Genomic DNA, 16,314 nt, shown 5'->3' on the forward strand with positions numbered 1-16,314 from the left:
AGCATTCACACTCGCTCCTAAGTCAGTGCTATTGTTAATACCATTGCTCATCTAGGCCTCTCTGCCAGCGTCCATCTCCTAATGCCCGGCCGAGGCTCTTCTTTCTGTTGGAAACTAAAACCAAACAATCGTTAATTATCTGCACATGAAAGACGATAACATCTTATAAAATTTCTCGTGGGGCATAACATGGTTAAATTTCTTGAGATACATACTTTTACTCTCCTTCGTAAAACATTTATTGTAATACATACTTTTAATGTGATTTGCTCGATTGTTGTATAGCTACCATATAAGGGAGCATCCTTTAGGCACCCTGTAAGAGACGAGTGGGTAGGACCTCACAATGATGATATTTAACATCTCCGAAATGCGTAACTTATCCATTCTTAGATAAGCACGAAAATCATCAGCTCCCTACTGCTAAATAATAGAACGTGGATGAATTTATTTCCTTGCATTAGCCACTTCTTTGTCTATATCGTTTTCTTGCCTTTTTTGGCCTTATTACCCCTAAAACAACCATGAAATACCTCCGTGTTTGTTTCTGTGTAAGACCACGGAGGATATCTTTGAACATAAACGCAATGAACTTAGGATAAACAAAGCAAAACAAAAGGACGCCGCTGAAGCCGCTGAGTCCCATCGGTCGAGACATGGGTAGGCTGCCACGAAATTGGTCTGTCGGTCGGTCAGCCGATAAAGTGGCGCGTGTTTAGGGCCCTTTACTAGAGTGGCGCAGGTAACGGGCTGCCGGTACGCTGTTTCCTGCCAATTGCCTACTACAGTTGCCTTTCAATCGGCCACCAGAGCAGCACAGGCAATGCCTACTATACAGCCATCTCACTCCAGAACAGCCTCTCTTCGAATTGTCCAGTGACATCGCAGACACGACGACGATAGCTACCAGATAACCAAAACAGAGAGTACATAGGGGAAGACTTATATCAGTTTCCAGCAGCTAACAGCCATGAAGAGACTGCAAAAAATTTTTCGAAACATAAGCATTTTATTATTTTACAATGGCGTGGCCTAACCCCCAAAATTATTTTATTTTGGAAATATTGGGCACCTCGGAACATATATTGAAAGTTTCACCTATTTGAGAAGAGGTGTGTAAATAAGGAAATTTGGAAACTTGTGGTAAGATCTTACGGGACCAAACTGCTGAGGTCATCGGTCCCTAAGCTTATGCATTACTTAATCTAACTTAAACTAACTTACACTAAAGACAACACACACACCCATGCCCGAGGGAAGACTCGAACCTCGGACGGGGGGAGCCGCGCGGACCGTGACAAGGCGCCTCGACCGCAAGGCTACACCACGCAGTTGTGTAAATAAGGATTCTGCGACATAAAAAAAAAGAGTGAAACCTTAATTTTATTAAAGTGACTATCTTTGAATGATACATTGAAATAATTTCACTCAGTTGCTTTATTTGAAATTTGATTTTGGTGGTAACTCAAGAGTTAATATCAGTACAATACGTTTACGCGAACTTTTCCTCGAACAACTGAACTTGTGTTGTTTTTTCATTAACACTTTCAGGTTAGATATAGGTTCGGGGTTTAAGTGAGTAAATGTACTGTGAAGGATAATAGAGATTCCATTCTCGCTGAAAATGATAAATGAAAGTTTAATAGCAAGGCAGTTTAAAGTGATTTAATTAAATATTACGCACCCGTGCACTCAAATAGCACCTGTGGCAGATCAAATTCGGAGATGTGACGCGTCATTATTTTGCGAAAGAGTTAATGGAATTCTCACACTACGGCCACAATAGATATGAAATTTCAGAAGCAGTATCTTCTCGACTAGGCAGAGGAAAGGATCCTGACTTATAAGAATAAATAGGAATCTTTTCCCATTAAGAAGGTTATACAATAAATACGAAGAAATATTTGTACGCGGTGTTGTCCCACCGGTTGGCTCGGTCATTCGTATCAACGAAATAAGTTAGCTGAAGAATACTAACTAATTTTTAACACGCCCGAAGGAAGAAATCAGCTCCTCGTTGTATCCAGTGGAAACAGGCTTCACTCCGTTGGATATTCAAGATAGGAAACCGTTCAGCTATCCATTTTAGGACAAGTAAGAGAGTACGTTGCCTGAGGAGCACATCATCGCAGCTAGCGTCGCAACAGTCACTTCAACAGGGAGTTAACAAGGGATCAACTAATCTTCAGAAAGGGCAGAGAAACCAGAGACCAAACAGAAAACTTATGATGAATCATACAAAAACCGGATAACATCAACCTCATTAATTTGTATGCTTCATAGACTAGGGTGAAGTATTCGACTGTGTAAGTCATTCAAGAATGTGATCATTACTAGACTTAATGGGAATAACGGAATGTCTTATACAGCTAATCAAAAATCTGTACACAAACCGAGACACAGCAGTACAATTATAGCAAGAACTTTACAGAAATTTACGTGACAGGGAACGGAGTCAGAAAGGGAAGTACACTACCTCCATTTGTTTTCAGTTAGTGTAGGTAATATCTAACGAGAACTGCATGTCTGATAAACACTGAAATTGAAACGGGTGGGGGGGGGGGGGGGGGGTCAAAGGGGGCATTTGAGCAACCACTTAAGATATAAGTGTGCTGACCGCGAAGACAGTTTTATATTTTATAAAAAATATTTTCATTGTATTTTTCTATGTACTGATTATTTTTGTAAGGTATCAAAAGATCGTTAGTTTATCAGATAAAATTTTGGACAATTTACATCAAAGTGCAGGTTCTGTCACAAATACGTATTTTTTAAGGGGAGGATGAGATTAGTATTTGGATAATTTTTTTTACTTTCTACTGCAATCAATACTCTTTCATATAATTTTTAAATACAAAGAATGTCCTCTAACGCATTTAAGTTTCAGATTAAGAATGAAGTGCAATTAGGTTGATAGGTACAAATAAGAACGCCAAGACCAAAATAAGGTTTACCTTCTCCCTACATTTTCTTTTCTAGGTGCTCCTGTCGTAACACTCATCTGCATAACATTATATATTCTGCATACAATGATGTAAATGGTGCTTTACGCTCCTATGCCTTAAAAGACATCCACTTCAAAGGAAGTCAAGACAGATAGCGAAGATAGCTCAGGAACCTATGATAAACGAAATTCTATCAGGGATAGTTTAATTCTCTGTTGCTGTGACTTTGGAAAATACTACTTCTTGGAGTTCTTTACTTAAATTACGATAAAACCGTTAAGTTTGTAGTTGTCATTACACGCAGACGTTACGTTTATGACAGGCAGTGAAGAAGATATTAAAAGTACGCTGGAAAAATTTCTAAAAGAAAGTAAAATAGTTGGCATAAGAGTAAAGAAGAAAACAACTTTTATCGCAACAGGCGAATAAATCATTGAGAAAGTTGTCAGAGTCTAAAAGTAAGTTATATATCAGTAATTTGGCCAAGTAACCTGTAGTGAATGCTGCACTACGCTTCAAAGTATCACAAATACATGACACTATTTTAGAACGAGCTTATCGGGGAGCCATTCGTGAGCCACCTTGTCAAAGTGTGAAAGCCCTTATCGTTGGGAAATCTCTTCCCTCCAAATGATCTTCCTCGTTTGCCTGTGGTCGATGTCGGTTTTCTTTCCTTTGCGATCAGAATCAGCTATATCTGTGCGGCCTAGGTCAAACAAATTGTTCGAACCATTTCACTACGGACTAGACATTGCATTTGGTACTCAGACTGCCAGATATTTATAGTAAACTCGTGTGCAATTTAGTCGTTTTGCCCACAAGAGTAGTAGTGTCACACGTTCTTCAACTGTGGAGTATATTTACAGTTTCCATACCATTTCACTCCCACACGGTGATGCAAGTGTTATCCGTACTAAAACTTGATTTGCAGGAAATCGAAAACATGCACTCTCTTCTGACAATGTGCCACTCCAGATGGGCAATGGTCTTGTCACGGGACGGCACGTTTAACTTACTTTCTAATATCCCTACCTGTGTATTATTAGGCTCTGCGACAGAAAGAAGCAGCTTCTGCAATGAAGAAATAAAAAGAAGGGTAGAAGCTGAAAAAGCCGCTACAGTAAAGAAAGTTGCCAAAGGCAAGGAAACTGTCATCCTGACAAATTGAAATATTGCTGAAACTACGACATTTCCCCTTGTACGGATGTAAGTCGTGGCTAATCATAGAAGTGGAGAGCAAGAAAACCGATTCTTTTGACATTTGAGTTTGCAAAAGGATCTTTAAGGTTTCATGAACCGAAGAAGTTAAAAACACAACAGTTCTGAAAAAAAACTGAACTAATATTGGAGGCCAAAATATCCCAGATAAAATTAAGGTACTTTGTGCCTATCATGACAGCGAAAGACTTACTGCAAAAAGCTGTGATGCTCCTAGAACGGAAGCTCAAAGCTGCAGAGAAAAACTAAGGAGAAAGTGAATACAGAACGTCAACGAAAGAACTAGAATAATCCTGGAAGACCTGAAGGTCAAGACAATGCTTAGGAGTGTATGGATGGACATCATCAGTTATGACACCAGGAGTGGTAGACGATTTGGTGGATCATAACGACAAAAGAACGAATCTACTTGAATAGTATCATGATTCAACAGATACATATTCGGTTTCACGCCTTCTTTGGCTAACCATTCTGCTGGTAAGTCTTCGTGTACATGAGTTTGGAGTGCAGCACAAGAACCCGTGCGCCAGCACGCGGTCCTCTGTTGCCCCTCTGACAGTTCTGAGTTCCACTATTGGCATTATCTCTCAGCCTCGGGTACGGCCCCTTCTGCACAGCCGACCGGCTTGCCATAGCAAATGGGCTTCGGCATACCACACCCAATAAGATCAAGTCCACTAAAACGCTGCAGGAATCTAATCAGCTCTCTGGTTTGTCGTGATTTCTTTCCTTCACATAAGTGAATGTTTTTGTGACAGCTGAAGGAAAGACGACGGCATGTTAGAAGATAACATTTTCTTCAACGCACTCCCTAGAGTTATAGAACTATTGTATGTTGCTGTTATTCGGAATATGCTATTACAATCACAACGTGGCATGCATGTTGTTTGTTTACTTTCATCATTTCAAGTTTTCAAATGGCTCTGAGCACTGTGGGACTTAACATCTTAGGTCATTAGTCCCCTAGAACTTAGAACTACTTAAACCTAACTAACCTAAGGACATCACACACATCCATGCCCGAGGCAGGATTCGAACCTGCGACCGTAGCGGTCGCGCGGTTCCAGACTGAAGCGCCTAGAAACGCTCGGCCACTCCGGCCGGCTATTTCAAGTTTTCTTTGGATAGTGTCATGCAATGGAGCAGAGGTCTATGTTGTCGTATTTACTTTTTAACATTTTTCAGCGATCAGCTTACCGTACTTTGCATGTTACACAATGGATGCTTATTAAGATATCGTCAACTCTTTCGTACCTGTAGAATTACCAAAGAGCTCAAGCCTGGATTCTGCTTAATTCTGATGAGTTTAAAGTGAAGGCCTTAAAGTTGTGAAATATGAGGACACTATATGAACGATGTGATGCTGGTAAAGAGCCCTAGTTTGAGATTTGCTTTCTTTAATGAGTAATTTATTGTGTGGTACATGTCCTCAGTACGGAAGAACTACAAATTTCTTTCAAAAACATTATTAACGCTCCCCAAATATGGAGCTCTCCATGGTACCTGCATTTGTCCTGTTCCACATTGTTTTCAAGACACTAAGACATGTACATCGTATCCTTATACTTTTGCATTTACAGTAAGGTATAAATACGATTGCAACACACTTTACACTACATTTAAAATGTGATGATACAAATAGAACTGACACACCAAGTATATTAATTGTACAAAATACGTAAGTAGTTACCATCTGCACCATGATGATTGATGCCTTCAGTATCCACATTCGACACATCCACTCATAAAATATTGTTCTCTGCCATAGGTACAGACAAATAAAAATGTCTTACCTTCAATATCTGAGAGCGGCAAGACACGACACACTGAAAACATATGTACTTTGAAAATAAAAACGCTCCATTCGATAACCGTCGGATCTGGTCGTCTAGTTGTAAAGTGCGTGCCTTTGAGCCATCAGGTCACGGGGTTGAATCCCGTCGAATCATGGAATATACCAGTCCGCCTTTGACCTAGCGTTCGGTAATGTGAAGGTTCACCAGGACCGTTACGATGTTAGGACTCCAAATTAAACTGTGGTTCTTCTTCCTCTATTAGTTAGTGACACACAAATCGCCGAAATGTCGTAAATTTGAAAGACTTGCACCAGCCGTTGGAGAGTAAGGAATTATTATTATTATATTATTTTTATTGTTATAATTATCATTATTATTGTTTTAATTAGTTTTATTGTTCGATTATTTATTCTCAGTTTGTACGCCAGCTATAAAAATCTGTTCTGGCTTCAAACCTCAATTTCCTGTGATAATACCAGTATAGATTTCAACATAAGTACGTGTTATTACGTTTCTGCGTGGTGAAATTCGAAACTGCCTCTCCGAATTCTCCTGAGCTGACTTCTGTAACTGATATGAATGTCTTCATATGGAATTCAGTTTAATACTGGACAGAGACTGACAGTTGTCTGTCGCCTTGTCGAGACTGAGCTGCTCTCAATAATAGTCCATTATCTCTGTTCGGCGGCTTACACAGAGGCAATTAATGCCGTGTCATGCCTGCCAAACAGTATCTGAAAGCGCTTAGACCGGTCGATACAGAGCTGGCAGAGGTCGATAGGGCACAGAGCCAACCCCAGACAATGTACTGACTTCATTACGCTCTGTTCCAGGCCGTCACAGCACACAGTCAGTACCTGGCGTCAAGCTCAGCTGTACCTGCTGTCACTTACTCGAAAATTACCATCACCCTTTTCTGAAAAATAAATACGGATTAAACCTTACATACAGATCAACCTGAACGTTCTGACCATCTACCTAATATCCATGTCCACCTTTGGCACGTATAACAGAGGCAATGCGTCGTGGCATGGAAGTAGTGAGGCCTTGGTAGGTCGCTGAAGGGAGTTGGCACCACATCTGTGGAGAGAGGAGGGGCCGATGAGCTTTGACACAAGGTTCAGTAACATCTCACATGTGTTTGATCGCATTCAGATCTGGAGGGCTTGGGGGGGGGGGGGGGGACAGCACATCAATTGAAACCCTCCATTTTGTTCCTCGAACCACTCCATCAGACGCCTGGCCTTGTGGCATGGCGTATTATCTTACTGAAAGATGTCACTCTCGTCTGGAAACATATTCGTCATGAAGGGTTCTACGTGGTTTGCAAACAGTACCATACACCTTGGCATCGAGGTGCCTTGTACGAGTTCCACCGGCCCATGGATGCTCACGTCAATGTTCGCCAGAGCAAAACGAAGCCGCCGCCAGCTTGACTCCCTCTCGCAGTACAAGTGTTGCTAATGGAAGACGACAGATTCGGGCCCTCTCCTCGGCATGATGAACAAGATATCGGAATCCATCAGATCATGCAACGCTCTTCCACTGCGCCAACGTCCAGTGCTGATGACCACGAGCCCATTTCAATCTTGGTTGCCGATTTCGTGGTGTTACCATTGGCACATGCATGGGTCCTCCGCTGTGAAGACACATCGTTGGGAGTCTTCGGCGCAATGTGCGTTCAGACATGCTTGTACTCTGCTCAGCGTTAAAGTCCGATGTTAGTTCCGCCCAGTTGGCTGACTGTCGTGTTTCACCCGTCTGCCCAGTTTTCGGCGTCCGACATCTGTAATGAGGGATGGCCGCCCAACCCCACGACGTCTGGACGTGGTTTCGCCTTGGTTTCGTTACCAGCGCAATACACTCACTAGAGCACTCCTCGAACATCCGACAGATCGTGTAGTTTCTGAAATCCTCGTGCCGATCCCCCGGGCCATCACAATATGCCCTCGGTCAAACTCAGATATATCGCGCGCCTTCACTAAACTACAAGTGGATAGCACGTTCATTGATACTACACGGACCCTGCCTGTGTCTGACTAGCAGTCGCTCCTCGCCTGGTGACGCTGCTATCGCCTGGACGGGTTTATATCGATTGTAGGTCATTGACCATAATGTTCTGGCTCATCAGAGTATTCATCGCTCGTTTGTAGCTAGAACATGCTTCTGATAAGTACTTTGGGAATTTCCTGTGGGCTCACAGTCTCAAGTTTTTGTGTCTCAGCTCTGTTTAGCGACATTTTTATTTCATTGAAGATTTGTTAGTGGAAGATCTGTTTGGCTTTAGGTAATTTAAATATGCCAGCGAACAGTTATAAAGATGCAATCGGTAATGAATGCAAGAAGTAAGAGAGATTAACACATCTTCATAGTATTTGTCTACTTAGAAAAAGCGTTCCCTAGCGTAAAATGTTCAAAAATGCTGGGAAAGACAGATAATTTGCAATATGTATGAAAACGAAGAAGGAATAGCTTGGATTAGAAAGAGCGTAAGGTCAATACATCGAAGAAATAATAATGAAAATGAAAGACAAGTTCAGGTAAGAGAATAAAAATTGGCGTGAAAGGGTGTTAACGGAATAGTTCGCTGATGACATTTCTGCATTCTGTGAACGTGAAGGAGATCTGCAGGACCCGTTTGAAAGGAATTAGTAGTCTAATGAAAATGTGATGATAATAAAATCAAATCAAAGTGAAAGTGATATGAGCACCAGACATAAATACGAAAATGAACGTAACACGAATATTGGGACCCACACAATAAAGAGAAGGAATATTGCTACCGTGGAAGGAAAGTAAAACGTGACGGACGAACGAAGAAGAACGTCAGATATAGACCACCGTAGACAAAGAGGGCATGCCTCACCAAAAAAATCTACTATTACTAAAAATGAGCCTTAATTTGAGAAAAAAATTTCTTAGAATGTACTTTTGGAGCCAAGCACTGCACAGAAGTGAATCATGGTCTTTGCAAGAAGCAGCAAGGAAGAGAATAGATGTTTGAGATGTGGTGTTCAAGAGATTTGCTGAATAGTAAGTGAACTGATGTGGTAAGAAATGAATAGGTCCCCCGCAGAATGAGCGAGGAAAGTAATATCCAGAAAACACTGACTAGGAGAAGGGACTCGATGACAGGAAATGTGTTACGGCATCAGGTCTAATTTTCCACGGCACTATAGGACATTGTAGAGAGCAAAAACTGTAGGTAAAGACATAATTTGAATGTGGGTGTAAGCACTATGCTACGGTGAGAAGAGGCAGATAAGGCGGGCCGTATCTAACTAATGAAACGACTTATTACGAAAAATAAATTTCGGCATGGATACATTTTTTTTTCCAATTCCGTATACCTATGGATGTGTGTGATACCCATTTATGTTGCTACCCATAAAACTGCACCGGTTTTAATGTCGTTACGATGTTTTACATTCGAAATCGTTTCATAGACGTTCCGATGCTGTGAGTTGCTAGTGTATGCTACTACCAATTTTTTACATGTGGTCCGATATTCCCGTCCCATATAATGAATATGAAGTTTTGGATAAGCAATACCCGCAAGTAACAGTCGGCGCAAGCTCTTCGGATAGGAGATTCGTGGTTTTCCGATCATACAGTTGATAATATCCTTTTCCATTTTACCAGCGGAAACGTTCTGTAACTTACCTACTTACAATATAAATCTGTTTCTAATCTTACCAGCCCGCATCTCGTGGTCGTGCGGTAGCGTTCGCGCTTCCCACTCCCGGGTTCCCGGGTTCGATTCCCGGCAGGGTCGGGGATTTTCTCTGCCTCGTGATGGCTGGGTGTTGTGTGCTGTCCTTAGGTTAGTTAGGTTTAAGTAGTTCTAAGCTCTAGGGGACTGATGACCATAGATGTTAAGTCCCATAGTGCTCAGAGCCATTTGAACCATTTTTTTTTCGAACCTTACCTTTCGCGAACAACTTTCTTAACAGCTGAGCAATCCAGATACAAACGATGAACCCCTTCATATCTGCCCGCACCTATCGCTTTTCAAACTTAACAGAAGCTGCCAGTAAGTTTTGAAATAGAGGATGTTCACACTAGAGTGAACGGTTCATTATGATATTATAGCTCTTTTTGTCGTATGCTGTATTGGAGAAAGCACCACGATAATTTTATAAGCAGTTCTTGCACATCTTTCACAGTAGTCTGAATGTTTGATAGAAAACCAGAAGTCAAACCAGATAAATACGAGAAACAAATCTACTATCAGCTGCAACTACAAAGAGTGTTTGAAGTATTTACTTGCAACATATGAACTATTTCTTCTGTTCCCTGGCCCATTATGAAACACAAAAGCATGAACAGAATTACTGAAGTGACTCCAAAAGATGCTAAATTTTCTCTAACATCCTACCTAACCCGACCGTCGAAGAGGTATTTAATAATGTTTTACACACTGATCAGTGTGAATCTCGAAGTCTTCAAACCAATCAGACACATACATGTTTTATCCCAACTTCAGCAGTAAATATATTCTTGTCAATAGACTGAGGGCTTTACAAATGACCCAGAAAAATTACGATGTATTCTTATTTTAATTTTCCACGGTTCGCATAACCACGATGTTCTACAGCAGATGTTTGATAAGTACAGCAGACTCAGTAGTATTTAACTATGGAAACAGGTGAAACCGGGTGACTCACATGAGTGGACTAAACACAGCATGCTTGTGGGAACTCTCTGCATGTAATCTGTCGTCTCTTAAAGTTGAATACGACGAGAAGTGGCTGCCATTAATTTTCCTTTCTTTCTTTTCCGATGCTACAATGCTCGCTAAGATGATTCTGATGCCTTACTGGAGGTAGTTCCCTGTACGACAAAGATCTACAGTTTAAATACACTACCGGAATTTCGATACCGTGAACGTAGCAAACAATTTGTACCTTATGCAGATGAAAACTAAATGTGAGAGTGCTTCGGTCTTCCCGCAACCCCCGTAATGTAAGAAAAATATGAAAGTCCTTCCCGATAGCAGAGCATTGCCAATGCGTGCTTTCAGGGACTCTGACAGCTGGTTATTTCGTAAAGTTGCACAATGCATACTTTGTACGGAATACAGACACCATAATCTTGGGCAGACGCACCTGGTCGATTGGTTTTTGGGGAAAACAATCGATCAGTGACGATAATGATTGCGTTTTTAGTCCAAGCGACTAACATTCGCGCCTTGGAATGCCTTGTCGCTCTGCCAGGCTTTCCATCCGCCACCCGGTTTCGGCTGTTCCCAGTCTTAAGCTCTATTAGGCTTGCGCTACTTATCTGTCGTCTGCCGCAGAACGTTCTTTTGCAAATACTCAACAGATAATGGACTGACAGTTTCTTACAGGCTTTCCTGTCTCGAAACAATAGGCTCAAGCTGTCGTAGAAGATCAACGCCTAGTGCTACAATTCGCCTTTCCACCAAAGTCTCGCTGGCCTCTTGACAGTCAATCCTCTTATACTGCGAAACTTAAGGACGGAAGTAACTTTCGCATGATAGAGTGCTCCAGTCCCATACATCATAATCATACGCAACAACGCCAAGCGCCCTACAAGTGCCTAATATTATCTGTGAATAAACTGCCACTGTGCAGTGGAGTGTGCGCATTTGCGGAACTTCTTGGTAGATTGAAACTGTGACGCATACCGGGACTCGAAATCGGGCCCTTGCCAAGCAACATAGCTACTTGGAAAGAGCAGCTACAGCATAGCACCGAATGTAACTGAAAGAAATACGCAATGGGGCGCACAAAAATGACACTTTTATTCATAGACTGTAGTGCACTGTAGTCACCGCGATTAATGACGGTAACCTGGCCATTACAAAGGTCGGGTACGGTTCTTGATAAAATGTGTGATAGGCAAGAATGGAAATGGATGCCCTGCCACGTGCTCCCACGCTTTCCACGTGGTTCGTGGGGAGTTCTTGTGACAAGGCGTTCCATTCCTCCAGAAGCACGGTTGGCAACTGATGGACGGTCTTTTGTGCAATACGTCTCCCCAACGCCTCCCACACGATTTTGGGGAAAGGACAGGCCAGTCCATTCGTAAAACATCCCATCGTTCCAAGAACCCATTCGCAAAACATCCTATCGTTCCAAGAGCTCCTCCACGTGCGCTATTCAATGCAGTCGCGCACCATCATCCATAAAATGTGAGCGCCGAATGCACCCTTGAAACGACGATGGTGGGGACGGGCTACAGATTCGCAATAACAATGGCTAGTGACTGAACCGTGTTCAAAGATATGGAGGTCAGTACGCCCAAGCGACATTATTTCTCCTTACACCTTGGCACTTAGAACCCTAAAACTACCACGCTTGGCAGTGTTCCTGGCTACATTTCGTGTTCACACCTCCCGCCAGATGTCGGTACTTCTACATCTACATCTACATCTATACTCCGCGAGCCACCTTACGGTGTGTGGCGGAGGGTACTTATTGTACCACTATCTGATCCCCCCTTCCCTGTTCCATTCACGAATTGTGCGTGGGAAGAACGACTGCTTGTAAGTCTCCGTATTTGCTCTAATTTCTCGGATCTTTTCGTTGTGATCATTACGCGAGATATATGTGCGCGGTAGTAATATGTTGCCCATCTCTTCCCGGAATTTGCTCTCTCGTAATTTCGATAATAAACCTCTCCGTATTGCGTAACGCCTTTCTTGAAGTGTCCGCCACTGGAGCTTGTTCAGCATCTCCGTAACGCTCTCGCGCTGACTAAATGTCCCCATGACGAATCGCGCTGCTTTTCGCTGGATCATGTCTATCTCTTCTATTAAACCAACCTGGTAAGGGTCCCATACTGATGAGCAATACTCAAGAGTCGGACGAACAAGCGTTTTGTAAGCTACTTCTTTCGTCGTTGAGTCACATTTTCTTAGAATTCTTCCTATGAATCTCAACCTGGCGCCTGCTTTTCCCACTATTTGTTTTATGTGATCATTCCACTTCAGATCGCTCCGGATAGTAACTCCTAAGTATTTTACGGTCGTTACCGCTTCCAGTGATTTACCACCTATGGCATAATCGTACTGGAATGGATTTCTGCCCCTATGTATGCGCATTATATTACATTTATCTACGTTTAGGGAAAGCTGCCAGCTGTCGCACTTAATGCATCCAGTAACATTATTTTGGCGGTCCCGATCTCATAGCGTGGGGAGGAATCATAAACGATCTACCCAAGAACATCTTACCAACGTTGCGGCCAACAAGGGTGCACGTTGTAGAGTATGAACTGTGGTTCTTCGTGATCACGCAATGTCCCGCCTTTGGTGGATCCAGGGGACCATCATATATCACGATGGCTTCGGTGTAATTCTTGTTTTCTAACGACAGTCTTATTTCCGTTCGTTTCATTGTGTATTTCTTTCTGCTGCCTTTTATTCTATACTATACCTGTGGTACTTGGCAGTGACATATCAAGCGAAAGTAACTTTCGTTCTTATGTATTGCACGCCGGTGTACATGCGGTGCACTTAAAAACGATAGAAAAGAATTGGCCAACAAGTCACACCTGAAAAATTCTGTTACGTACACTAAAGACTAACTTCGCAACCAGAACATAAAAAACAACAATCGATTACCCAACCCAACTGCAGTACCAACAGGTGAAATCAGAAACCAGCTGTACGCATGTAACTACTAAAAATAGAACACATGTTGTATAGAACGTTTTATTCGAGTTAGTTTACATCACTACTCCTGAAATACTTACTGTTTGCCAGCCGGGCTGGCCGAGCGGTTCTAGGCGCTACAGTCTGGAACCGCGCCACCGCTACGATCGCAGGTTTGAATCCTGCCTCGGGCATGGATGTTTGTGATGTCCTTAGGTTAGTTAGAATTAAGTAGTTCTAAGTTCTAGGGGACTGATGACCTCAGAAGTTAAGTCCCATAGTGTGTTCAGAACCATTTGAATCATTTGAACTTACTGTTTCTCCTAAAACATAGTTGATTTGCCTCCAAAATACTAGTAACCTAACTTTCATTTCAAATAAAATGGGTAGTATAGACGAAATGGGCGGTGTCATCAGCTGATTAGGCTTTTAATTTTCGCAGTCGTCTTTGAACTTACTTCGCTGAATTTGTACAATACTGACATATTTTCTTTGAAAATTGCAGTAGCAAAAATTAAAAAAAAACTGACTAAATTCAATGGTTGACGAAACGATGAGGTCTCATCACGCTTACTGTGGTGTCACTACAGCAGTACCTGCTGACATTTCAGGACTCAGAGTAAACACTGCCTTACCAGGGAATGCCAACGCAGTGAGCCATGACCCCATAGATTGCCTTTCCAATATCGGCAGCGCAGCGTGGCTTGTTCGAGGAGGTGTGCACGTTACAACTGTCATGTAGTTAGCGACGTGATTGTTCGTTTACGAGTAAATGCTTTATCCTACAGCCATGTTGTCAGTAAAGGACGATGCACTATTACGATTATGCGGACGTGTTGTTGCCAGCCAACGAGGCACGTGAGTATCTTCGACATTGGGTTGGAGTTGCGCACGGCGGAAGGTATGCATCGTGCAATGTGTGATGATGTACACTGCGGCCGTTTCATGCCGCTCGCGGATATGCGCTCTCACAATGGAACACCGAAGTAGTTTCAATTGGCTGATGTCTCGCCTGGGAACCCTGAATGGATATTCATCCACCTAAATGGAATACACTATCTTCCAGAACGTATGTTAACTCCTTTCCTTCAAGATGGGTGAACTTCGGCTTTGTTGTAACTTTTCAGTACTGATCAAACAGATGCGTGCATGTGGAGTTTATTTCGGAGTTAGTGAGGGAAAGAAACTCGTAAAAACCGATGTGAGCGTATGGCCTACTCCAGTTGAGGTTAAAGTACTCGTAGGTGGTTCAAAAATGGTTCAAATGGCTCCGAGCACTATCGGACTTAACATCTAAGGTCATCAGTCCCCTAGAACTTAGAACTACTTAAACCTAACTAACCTAAGGACATCACACCCATCCATGCCCGAGGCAGAATTCGAGCCTGCGAACGTAGCAGCAGCGCGGTTCCAGACTGAAGCGCCTACAACCGTTCGGCCACCAGCGGCCGGCACTCGTAGATGGAATGTAGGTAACAGGCTAATGCGTTTAAATTTCATTGGACATTGCGGCGAGTTTTTGGATTTTGATGAGGTAGGTACGCAGTATGATAATATAAAACAACCGTCTGTTTCGTTTCACTCTACTCAATTTAGAGAACAAAAATCTGCATCGTTTGCAATTAATTTTCTAAATTTATAGCACTATCGGTTCCGAAGCTTGAAGCTTGATCTTCAGGTGCCACCAGCTGCGAACAGGCAGAGGGGCTTCCGTTGTACAAGTACTATGAGGCTGACATATTAAAGTGGACGCCACAGTTTTGGAAAGTGGTTCAGTTACATAATTATGAAAACATAAATGTGCAGCGGTCCGCCCAGTTGATCATGGGGTTTCACACCCACGTCAAAAAAAGGCAATAGACTGGAACAAGCACGCTAACTTTGGGGAGGGTTCGGGACAGAAATGAACTCAACAATAGTGTGAAAAAACAAGTAACTGAACTCATGCGTAGAGCCAGGAACCACAGCGCCCATCTGGACAGCACGACAAGTGCAGACGACCCAGAAGGCACCTGACAGCGGCGGCGAAGCGACTGACGTAGAGCCAAGTAAATAACAGCAAAAGAGATGGAAACAGGGACTGATTGATCCGTCCACTTATATAAGTGGTTCACAAGATCGATAAAAACTAGAATTACAAATACAGAATAAGGATAATTATATAAGAATAATAAAATAACATACAAATGTGGGGAATCGGCAAAAAACGCCAAAAAGCCAACGAGCAGAGTATTTCAGATTTATGAGATATACTGTGAAATTACTACAACAATGGACGAAGACGACCTATAAAATATATCTGAAAATTGAGCAATAAGACAACGAGAGGTGAGATGTGGCAGGAGAATTAGACAAACTGTTAGAATCGGTAACCATGTATAAAATCGTCCTTACAGAGTAAAGACATCTTAGTATAAAAATCTTAGTGAGGCTTAAAATGGTAAACCCAACAGGAATAGCAATGTGCACATATGAGAATGCACTTCTTATCCTCGCAGAAGCAGACGCATTAAAAAAAGGCGAAAACTGAGAGAGCTATACACTAGGACTGGAGAAAGCGAGTAAAGAAATTAAGCCTACGGGCAGTGGATGGGTGTAGTTGAGGTACAATAGGATTAAAGCAACGACAGAGTCGTTGAAATGAAATATAGTAAACTGTCTTAGATACAAGGGAGTGCCACCTTAAAGACACAACATAATAATACATAAACGTAAGTGTACGGAGAAATGTCTA

The sequence above is a fragment of the Schistocerca americana genome, chromosome 5 (genome assembly GCF_021461395.2).
Source record: "Schistocerca americana isolate TAMUIC-IGC-003095 chromosome 5, iqSchAmer2.1, whole genome shotgun sequence".
Classification (NCBI taxonomy): Eukaryota; Metazoa; Arthropoda; class Insecta; order Orthoptera; family Acrididae; genus Schistocerca; species Schistocerca americana.